The 11,730-nt window shown below is 40.0% G+C and overlaps 1 non-coding gene across 1 annotated transcript; it reads left to right on the top strand.

Moving 5' to 3' along the window:
* Nucleotides 1–11,320: 11,320 nt before the first annotated feature.
* Nucleotides 11,321–11,427, top strand: LOC131600790 (small nucleolar RNA R71). The gene has a single exon (XR_009283399.1). It is a non-coding gene; the product is annotated as a small nucleolar RNA R71 (small nucleolar RNA).
* The last annotated feature ends 303 nt before the right edge of the window (nt 11,428–11,730 follow it).

Raw genomic sequence — 11,730 nt, 5'->3', positions numbered from 1 at the left:
AGGTAATCCGAAGGTTCATTGGCTCTTGCATAATTAAATTAAAAATCTTTACTAATTCCAATTGATTAAAAATCCTCGTCTCAAACTTTCGCTCTGTTGATTCAGACTACTATCCTAATCCTAATGTACGCTTTCGCCATCCCATTAGATTTTAGAAGAGCTTTTTGGAAACAATGTAATTAATAAAATGCCTATTTTACGAGGTTGTTATCTATTTAAATCTCCTAATCTCAAACTTTCGCTCTGTTGACTCGGAACATGCTAATATCCCTAACGTACGCTTTCGCCATCCCATTCGGGTGTAAAAACACTTTTTGAAAATAAATAAGTTCCAATTAGTTTTAATACGCTTTCGCCATCCTTAAAACTAATGTCCTATGTCTACTATCCAGTTAAAGATCTCAAACTTTCGCTCTATTGATTTTAACCTTTGACCGTCCTAATCCCTCAAACTTTCGCTCTATTGGTTTTAAGATTTACTAATTAAACTAGACATATAAACCAAAAATAAGTGATAATTAATAAAACATAATTTAAGCCAATTTATTTCGGATCCCTACGGTTAACTTACTTTACATACCGACACCTTTAGTATTTTAGCCAGACATATTAATACGATTAAACATACATATATTGGTTCGGTTCATAATAATAAGCATCTTAAATGGCATATAATATATCATGCAGATAAATAATATAAATAAGGCGGTAAATAAAAAAAACCTGAATTAAAATAAATCTGGATTGAATTGAATCTTGAAGTACTCGAACTTCCACCACAGGTTGGCTGGATCGTTCTTCGGAATTTAAATGGCAGAAAATAAAAACAAGGAAATAAAGCGATAAATCTAACGTAAGGCTAGATCTATGAAAAGTTCACAACAATTTCCAGTGTAGAAATCGTTGTGAGAAAATAGACGGTTAAATGAAAACAGAATAAGGAAAAGCAGTTCGCGGTACAATTTCGGCAGCACTTCGTTGGCAGGAAATCGGACTCTTTGGAAGTGGGATAGCAGGTCCTATTTATAGGAGGAGGTTTGCAGTTGGAATCCGTGAATTGAGGAGCTTTCTGCAGACTGGGCGTGGAGACGTGGGTCTCCGTTTCTTCAGGAAGACTTGAGACGTGCGTCTCAAGTGGAGAAAATCTTGGGCAGTTGGAGACGGGCGTCTCCTCTTGGTGACGTGGCTGAAGAGAACGTGGAGACGTGCGTCTCCACTTGCTTGCAGGTCTGGGCCACGCGCCTTTTGATTCATGGTGGGCTGAATATCTCTTTTGGGCCTTTTGGGTCCTAATTGCACCCTTCTTTCACTTCAGCACTCCCTTTTCATCTTTTAGGCATAAATATTGGTCATTTAAGCTCAATTTTCTTTCCTTTTCGCAAATAGTCGAAATTGAAGTGTAAAACCTGAAATAAAGCAAATACACGCGTAATATCATAATAAATTAACATAATAAACGGAAAATGCTATAAATATCTATGGATTTTAGGCTAAATATACGATATAAAATCGTGTTATCAAATTCCCCCAGACTTGAACCTTTGCTTGTCCTCAAGCAAAATAAGAAGATAAAGATAAATGAAACACACTTCCACCACGTCGTTCAGTCATACTTAGCTACATAGTGTTCTTATTCGGAAGTAACGAATCTTAGCAATAAACCTATAGTAACAACACTAAACAACTCCCAGTATGCATACCAATCCGAATCATGCCATTATAGCTCGACCTATTTGACTTGTCATCATGTTTCACCCTTTTCATTCGCGCGCAATCACATTAAGCCCATTATCCCGACACGCACATAGCAGAGTAGTCGGTTAGTGACTATGATCCTTCTCATGGAGTTCTGGCACAATATGTGGTATACTCCTTAGCATTCACTTGTAGATTGTGGGGAATCGGACAATAGTCCTTCCTACCAAGTTCATTACCAGATGACTTCTGAACCAATCGACAGTGAGTTTTTAAATTCTTTGTATATGAGATTTGCGACCGTTAGGTTAAATGATCTTGTGAGGATCACCTTACTTAGTAGGCACATTTCTTCTTATGGTTGAACACATAATTATTATGAGGATCATACACTTATATTCATCGACTCTCTGCGTAGTTTGTATCTAAGACGGTGCCGACTGCTAGAATAAACTACTAAGGGTTATTTCAAAACTTAAAGTCGATGGTTTTGGTATAACGGGTATTCAAATCGGTTACGTATACTCGGGGGTTTTAGAGTGTTGCGACAATAAGGATATTGACTAATTCAGTTTCGGTGCGTTGAGTGATTGAGTAGCTTCGTATTTCTTGAACGTGTGGGGTTTGCGTTTATCGTTTAGGAGCAGAAAAATTTTTTTTTGTTATGGCTCAAGAAAATGGAAGAAATTGAAATAACTACGGAATTATACATATAAGACTTAAATTCCATAAATATTCTTTATTGAATTAGAAAAACATTACAAGGAAGGGAAATAACTGAAGGGAAAAATAAAACTAAAGGAAATAGAAATAATACGACTCCCCCAGACTTAGATGATGCAATGTCCTCAGTGCATAAGAACTACTCCTCATTGTTGCGGTTTCGAGAACTGCTCGCGCCTCTTGTACGAACACGGCGACGTCTATCAGGAGAGTCATTAACACGAATGTCAAGATTATGCAAATATGTGGCAATTTCAGCGTATTGACTTTCGTTCCTAATAGCATAGTCACGGTGCTCCTGTTGCATCTCTCGGATGAGCCTAATTGTTTCAGTTTGGTTTGTCTGCATAGCTTGAACGAGTTGATCTTGGCGTTGAATAGCAGCATACATGGCTTCCAGAGTGATAGGCGGAGGGTTGTTTGGAGGAGGTTGGTTGACATCAGCTTGCCCTTGGTTGAGTTCTTCTTCATTTGCATCCATAGGTTCATTAGGATGTTCTTGTTGGTCATCTTGAGGGTTGTCTTCAATAAGCCTCCAACGTTGAACATAACGGATGTTAATTCTTTCAGGACAAGGAAGGATGACATAAGGAATAGGAACTTTGTTGATGACCAAAGTGTATCGGCCATCATGGCGGGGTGAAACCAAGTGGGAATCGCGGCAGTAAGTGAGATCGAGTGACTGAGCAGGCTTCATGAGATGAGAGAGTGATAGGAGCGCGTCACCAAGACCTAAAGCACAGGCCAAGGTAGTAATAATGCCTCCAAGCAAGAATGGATTTGTAGCGGGGGCGTTAACTAAACCTTGGATGTGTTGGAACATAAACGGTGCGGCATTGAAACGGATATTGTTAAGCGCACAGTAAAGGAAAAATAATTCATTTTGGTTTACCTTGTGGTTGTTGGATCTCGCAAAAATAATATGCCCCAAGACACGTTGAAAATAACGTATAGCGGGGTTTTGAATGTGAGAAGCATGAAGAGCTCTCCAACCGGTAGGATTTTCTCCAGTGAGATGGAACCAAAATTCAAAAGCGAGATCCTCCCAGGATCGACCATTGAGTTCTTGAAAGATTGAGCGGTGAGCAATTGGAGCATGATTAAAATGCAAATATGAAGCTACGACATCTTGATCTAGAGCATATTCACGGTTGAACATCCGGAATTGGATGCTACCGGTTGAGAATGGTTGAGTAGAGGGAGTGTCGTAGTTGAAGGAACTCAAAAATTCTAAGACGAGCGGCTCATAAGTAGGTACGGGTTCGGTACAAAGATGGTGGAGGCTAGATTTAGTGAGCAAACGGGTGACACCATCAATGAGACCCAAAGTTTCTAGACACTCGGTGTTCACAAATTTTGTGGGAACAACCGAACGTTCGTAGAAAGCAACATATTTTGTTCGTTGAGCATCATCTCGGAAGATAATGTTTGAAAGGTCGGGAGGTGGTCGCTCGGGACGCTCACTACGGATTAATGAACGTGGAGGCATGGTGAGTATGGAAATGAAGAATAAAAATGTAGTGTAGAAGAGTAGAGAATGGTATGATAGTTGTGAGGAAGAAGAGTGGTGGTGGTGTGGTTTTATAGTGAGGTTTGAAAATGGGGTGGTTAATGGAGAATTAAAATGGATTGATGGTGGTGTTTGAAGTTTGAATAGAATAGAAAAATGGAAAATGAATGGAGTTTAAGAGGTGAATGATGGAGGATGAATGAGGTTAATGGAGTTTAAATGGAATAAATAGGGGAAGAATGAGGAGAATGAATTTTGAAATTCAAATTCAAAATTCAAAAATGGGATAAATGTGGTCTTCTGCGTGGTCAAAAAGGCAGCACAGACTGCTGGCCTTGGGAAGGCGCGCGTCTCAGGCAGCCAGTCTGCTGGGGGACAGGCATGGAGACGTGCGTCTCCTGTCCTATGCATGCAGACTGCTGGTCCCACATAAATGGAGACGTGCGTCTCCTAGCTCAGGTAAGTGGTTTCCACACGTGCAGATGTGGACCAATTCTGACAGTAGCAATAATACAGAATACCAGCTCAGTACAGTGTCATTGTATCATACTATAAACGGCAAAAATATGGTATACAGGAATGCATAGCAGTTTAATAGTGATGTAGTAAAACACAGTAGCAGTAATAAATAGAATATTGCATTTAAAATTAAACCGGTACTGAGTGTTAACAGGAGCAGAATGTAAAAGTGCAGAAAAATTAAATTCTAAACTAGGAATTTAAAATTACTAAAACTAGAAATAAAAATCTAATAATCTAATACGGTAACATCTAGCCACGTCTATTGTTGTTCACATTAGAATAAATGTGCTTGAAAACTTCGTCGAACTGAGCATTGACGGTGTCGATGAAATCGAAGAAATGCATTTGCAAAGTGTGAAGCTCGTTGCGCACATGTTGTACATCTTGTTGTAGTGCAGTGATTGCTTGTTCGTGCGTGTTCAGATTGGGCATTCTTTGATTTACCGATGCGGTGGACGTAGCGGGTTGTTGTGGCTCGAGTTCGACATCAGTCATGTCAACAGTGTATTCATCAGCAGAATCTTCAGAAGGTGTCTCAGGCTCGTACTCGGGTATAGGCTCGTCTTCTGATAAAGGTTCATATTTAGGAATGGGTTCATCAACAGGAAGAGGTTCATAATAACCAGGAGGTGTTTCAGGTTCAGATTCGGATGCAGGCATTTCCTCATCAAAATGTTCATAAGCTTGAGGAGTTTCAGGTGAGGGCTCTCTCTCAGGAATCTGACCATAGTAAAGCCAGTTGGTAGGGTTGTGCACACTTGTCCTAGGATTCGGTAAGGTGAACTGATACCAAACTTTGTTATCAATGAGCAATTCAAACCGATGAGGTCCAAGATTACCGATGATACCTCGATTAAAGCAGAAATTGATGTCCATAGAGGTATGGGTACCAAAAGGTGTCAATCTAAGCAAAGGCACTCTCATTCCTATGGCATTTGCGATCATAGTGACAAATCCGCCGATCCTAATGGGTGAAACTTCGTCTTGCGTGATGCGCTCGAAGTTTGTTAGCATGAATGCGATGGCATTGACCGGGCGATTCTGAGAGGAGCAGAACATGATGAATAACTCTTCTCTAGTAACTTCAGTGACATTATCAGGCTTTCCAAAAATGTAGTGAGCAAGGATCTTGTGAAAGTAGCGGAAAGCAGGATTGTGGATATTCTCAGATTGAAATTCATTCTCTTCAGGGTTATCATTTCCAGTGATTTTCCCCCAGAATTTTTCCAGCTCCCAGTATGGAAGGTTTTCTTCAGCTACTTTGGCATATGCATCGGGTCCATGAGGTAGTTCTAACATTTTAGCAAAGTCTCCCATGCAAAAGTTAAATTCCATTCCAAAGAGTCGAAAAAGGATGACTCCTTTCTTCAGTCCTTGTCCACTGTTTGGAAGATAGGTCAGTGAGCTCAAAAATTCCAAAGTGAGTTTCCGGTAGGTATTAAACTTGCGGAACAAGTGGTAACCAGTCCAACCGACTTGGTTAAGCAGGTGCAAAACGCTTTCTTGGATGCCAAGTCGTATCATAGTCGATTGGTCAGGGTAGCAAGTCAGATCTATTTGTCTTTCAGCCAGCTTGTTGAATCTTGCTTCTTGTCCTCTACCACGGAACACAACTTCCATATTATCGACTCCTTCCATCGTAGTTAGTAGTTAATTGAAAAACCTAGAAGTTGAAAATATTAGGATAAGTTAGAATTAGGCTAGTGTTTATTTAAAATAAAATAAAAAAAGTTAAAATTAAGCTTAGGTAACAAGTTATAATAATAAATATAATTATAACGGAAATATTTTCTCAAATCAAGATAGTAGTTATAATTATAATAATTATTATAAGATGTATGAAAAATCAAAAATGATTAAAATTAAAATTAAAAATAGAATAAAGTTTTGAAATGAAAAATAAAGATAAAAGGATTAGAAAAATTAAAGTTTTAATAAATTTAAAAAAATAGAAGAATAAATAAATGTGGGTTGTCTCCCACCAAGCGCTTTGTTTAATGTCGTAAGCTCGATGATTTAAAAATAGAAAACTATTTTTTCGAAAGAGCGGGCAGTTCGTCAAGTTTAAAAACTTCGATGTTTTCATCGTATTCGAGATGATGGTAATACTTAAGACGTTGCCCATTTACGACAAAAGGTTTGACGGTTTCTCCTTTGATTTCTATCGCTCCACTCGGAAATATGTTAGTTATTTCGAAAGGGCCAGACCATCTAGATCGTAACTTACCAGGAAATAATTTTAGTCTAGAATTAAATAAGAGCACTTTATCGCCTATGCTAAAATTTTTCCTAGATATACGCTTGTCGTGCCATTTTTTCGTTCGCTCTTTATAGATTTTGGCGTTTTCGTAAGCGTCTTGTCTAAGTTCTTCTAATTCGTTTATGTCTAGAAGTCGTTTCTCACCAGCGGCAGTGTAGTTTAGGTTTAAGTTCTTAATGGCCCAATAGGCTTTATGCTCTAACTCTACTGGTAGGTGGCATGATTTTCCATAAACGAGTTTGAATGGGGTAGTTCCTATTGGAGTTTTGAAAGCTGTTCTATAGGCCCATAAAGCTTCATTTAGCTTGGTTGACCAATCTTTCCTAGATATAGCAACAGTTTTCTCCAATATTTGTTTTATTTCGCGGTTAGATACTTCTACTTGACCGCTTGTTTGTGGATGGTAAGGTGTGGCTATTCGATGATTTACTCCATATTTTCGAAGGAGTTTCTCAAGTATTCTTGAAATGAAATGGGAACCACCATCGCTAATTACCAATCTTGGCACACCGAACCTAGGAAAGATGACGTTTTTGAAAAGTTTAATAACTACTCGTGTATCGTTTGTAGGGGAAGCAATAGCTTCTATCCATTTTGAAACGTAATCGACGGCTACGAGTATATATTGATTTCCAAACGATGACGGAAACGGTCCCATGAAGTCTATTCCCCAGACGTCGAATAATTCTACTTCTAGAATGCCTTTTTGAGGCATTTCATCGCGTCTTGAAATGTTTCCAGTTCGTTGGCATCTATCACAGCTTAGTACAACAAAATGGACGTCTTTCCACAGGTTGGGCCAGAAAAGTCCAGATTGAAGGATTTTGGCGCAGGTTCTAGATGTGCTATGGTGTCCTCCACACGGTGCAGAATGACAATGTGTTATTATGCTTCTTATCTCTTCCTCGGGTACACAACGTCTAAAGATTCCATCGGGGCCTCTTTTGAAAAGGAGTGGGTCGTCCCAATAGTAATGTTTTAGGTCATGGAAGAATTTCTTCTTCTGTTGGTAGCTTAGATCAGGAGGAAGCACACCAGCAGCTAGGTAATTTACGAAATCTGCATACCAAGGTGCGTCAGATCGGGCTAAAGCTATTTCAGCTAATTTCTCGGTTTCAGAGTTTGGACGGTATGGTTCGAATTCATTTGCTTCTAATTGGGCGATGAGTCTTTCATAAGGGAAATCATCGTCAATTGGTACTTGTTCGGGTTTTAGATTTTCCAATCGAGAGAGGTGATCTGCTACGACATTTTCAGTGCCTTTCTTATCTTTAATTTCCAGGTCGAATTCTTGTAGTAACAAGATTCATCTCAAAAGTCTTGGTTTAGCGTCCTTTTTGGTTAGGAGGTACCTAATGGCGGCGTGGTCAGTGTATATGATTATTTTGGCTCCTACCAGGTAAGAACGGAATTTGTCTAATGCGAATACGACAGCTAATAATTCTTTTTCTGTCGTGGCATAATTCATCTGAGCTTCGTCTAGGGTTCTACTCGCATAATATATGACATGTAGTTTCTTATCCTTTCTTTGTCCTAGAACGGCTCCTACAGCATAATCACTTGCGTCACACATTATTTCGAAAGGCTCATTCCAGTCGGGAGGTTGCATAATTGGCGCAGAGATCAATGCTTGTTTAAGCGTTTGAAATGCTTCAGTGCATTTATCGGTGAAAATAAATTCGGCGTCTTTCATGAGTAGTTCAGTTAAGGGTTTGGTTATTTTAGAGAAATCCTTAATGAAGCGTCGGTAAAAACCAGCATGTCCCAGAAAACTTCTTATTTCTCTAACGGTTTTGGGAGGTTGAAGGTTTTCGATAATTTCGATTTTTGCTTTATCAACTTCGATTCCTCTATCGGATACGATGTGTCCAAGTACAATTCCTTGTCGAACCATGAAATGGCATTTTTCCCAATTAAGGACTAGGTTTACGCTTACGCATCGTCTAAGCACCATTTCAAGGTTTTCTAAACATGTTTCAAAACTTCCGCCACAGACAGAGAAGTCGTCCATAAAGACCTCCATTATTCCATCTAGGAAGTCGGCAAATATTGCCATCATGCATCTTTGGAAGGTCGCGGGTGCATTGCAGAGTCCAAAAGGCATTCGTCTATAAGCGAATGTACCATAAGGACAGGTGAATGTGGTCTTCTCTTGGTCGTCAGGGTGGATAGGAATTTGGAAAAATCCGGAGTATCCATCCAGATAACAAAAATGTGAGTGTTTAGCTAAGCGTTCGAGCATTTGATCTATGAAAGGTAAAGGGAAATGGTCTTTTCTGGTAGCTTTATTTAGCTTCCTATAGTCAATGCACATCCTCCATCCAGTTTGGGTACGTTGTGCTACAGATTCTCCTTTTGCGTTAGTGATTACAGTGACTCCTCCTTTCTTTGGTACGACGTGAACGGGGCTAACCCATTTACTATCGGATATAGGATATATTATTCCAGCTTCTAGCAGTTTTTGGATTTCCTTTTTAACCACATCGCTCATAATAGGATTTATTCGCCTTTGATGTTCCCTAGAGGTTTTACTATCGTCTTCGAGCATATTGCGGTGCATACACAGAGAAGGGCTTATACCTTTCAGATCTGATATGTTGTATCCTAAAGCGGTAGGGTATTTTCTTAGGACATTAAGTAATTTTTCAGTCTCGGTTCGTCCTAAGTTGGCGTTCACTATAACTGGTCGGTTTAGTTCTTCGTCTAGAAATTCGTATCTAAGATCGGTAGGAAGTATCTTCAGCTCTATAGCAGGTTTCTTAGGTCCAGGTATAGGATCAGGGGTTAAAGCTAAGCATTCACTCAGGTGGTTATCTTGATATTCCTCACGCCAGTTGTCATCTTCAAAAATTGGCGGCATAGGAATTCTTAGGGTTTCGGTTTCCTTATTTGGTTCGGATTTTATTTCCTTGACACACTCGTCGATTATGTCAGCAGAACAGCATGTGTCAATTATAGAAGGTGCTTTTAGGAATTGGGAAAGGATAAATTCTATTTTCTCTTCTCCTACTTCGAAAGTAAGCTTTCCTCGCTTTACATCTATAATTGCACCAGCGGTCGCTAAAAATGGTCTTCCTAAAATGATCGGGATGTTAGAATCTTCTTGGATATCCATAATGATGAAGTCAGTCGGGATGTAGAATTGACCTACACGAACAGGGATATTCTCTAACATTCCTACAGGATATTTAACTGAACGGTCTGCTAGTTGAAGAGACATTCTTGTTGCTTTAAGCTCACCTAGATTGAGTTTCTTACAGGTTGAAAGAGGCATCAAACTAACACTAGCTCCTAAATCGCACAAGGCTTTCTCTATGATGGTTTTTCCAATTACGCAGGGTATAGAGAAACTACCAGGGTCTTTCAGTTTTGGAGGCATGTTGTTTTGGATGATAGCGCTACATTCAGCGGTAAGCGTTATAGTTTCGTTATCCTCGAGCTTCTTTTTGTTTGATAAGATTTCTTTTAAGAACTTAGCGTACGAAGGCATCTCAGTTATGGCTTCTGTGAATGGTATGGTTATGTTTAATTGCTTCAGAAGTTCTACAAATCTTTTAAATTGCGCTTCGGTTTTTGATTTGGCTAATCTTTGAGGGTAAGGAATTGGTGGCTTATAAGGTGGTGGTGGAACATAAGGTTTCTCTTTTTCGGGTTCCACTTCGTTATTGTTCTCTTTAGTCTTAGCAGTTTGTTCGTCGGTTGTTTTCTTTTGGGTTTCCTTTGGTTCTTGTTGTGACATGGGTACGTTTTGGGTTCTAGGATCTATGGGTCCATCGTAATTAGTTCCACTTCGTAGTGTTATCGCGTTCGCATGTCCTTTAGGATTAGGTTGTGGTTGAGCAGGAAACGTGCCAGCAGGGGCAGCAGTAGGTGCTTGTTGTTGAGCTACTTGTGAGATTTGAGTTTCTAACATTTTGTTATGCGTAGCTAAAGCATCTACTTTGTTCGATAGTTGTTTTAGTTGCTCGCTATTGTGGATGTTTTGATTCAGGAAGTCTTTATTGGTTTGTTGTTGGGAAGCTATAAAGTTCTCCATCATGATTTCTAGGTTTGACTTCCTAGGGGTGTTTTGAGCAGCTACAGGCGCTTTTTGGTAGCCAGGTGGTACAGCAGGTGCTTGTCCAGGCGCGTACAACGCATTGTTGTTCTTATAAGAAAAGTTTGGGTGGTTTTTCCATCCAGGGTTGTACGTGTTAGAATAAGGGTTTCCTTGAGCGTAATTTACTTGATCAGATGGGACTCCAGTCAGGAGTTGGCATTCAGAAACTACATGCCCAGTCAATCCACAAATCTCGCAGTTAGGTGCTACAGCGGCAGCGGTGGCTGAAGGAGTGATGGTCAAATTCTCGATCTTTTGAGTTAAAGCGTCTACTTTAGCGTTAACGCGGTCTATACCACTAATTTCGTACATTCCTCCTTTGGTTTGGGCTTTCTCTAGAGCGGCGCGTTCTCCTCCCCATTGGTAATGGTTTTGTGCCATGTTCTCTATGAGTTTGTATGCTTCATCATGGGGTTTGTCCATTAGTGCTCCGCCAGCAGCGGCATCTATAGTCATTTTAGTGTTATATAAGAGACCACCATAAAAGGTATGGATGATCAGCCATGGTTCGAGTCCATGATGAGGGCATATTCTAAGCATGTCCTTGTAACGTTCCCAAGCTTCGAAGAGCGATTCGTTATCTTTCTGGGTAAATCCGTTGATTTGACCTCTAAGCATAGCAGTCTTGCTAGGCGGAAAGTATCTTGCTAAGAATACTCTCTTCAATTCGTCCCACGTAGTTATGGAATTGGAAGGCAGGGATTGAAGCCACGCTCTCGCTCTATCTCTCAAGGAGAAAGGGAAAAGGCGTAATCGAATAGCTTCGGAACTAACGTTGTTGGCTTTGATAGTGTCGGCGTATTGCACGAACACGGATAAATGGAGATTGGGGTCGTCTACAGGGCTTCCAGAGAATTGATTCTGTTGAACAGCTTGGACCAGTGAAGGTTTCAGTTCGAAATTGTTCGCTTCAATCGCAGG

The sequence above is a fragment of the Vicia villosa genome, linkage group LG4 (assembly GCF_029867415.1).
Source record: "Vicia villosa cultivar HV-30 ecotype Madison, WI linkage group LG4, Vvil1.0, whole genome shotgun sequence".
Lineage (NCBI taxonomy): Eukaryota > Viridiplantae > Streptophyta > Magnoliopsida > Fabales > Fabaceae > Vicia > Vicia villosa.
This window is presented reverse-complemented; position numbering and strand designations above follow the sequence as displayed.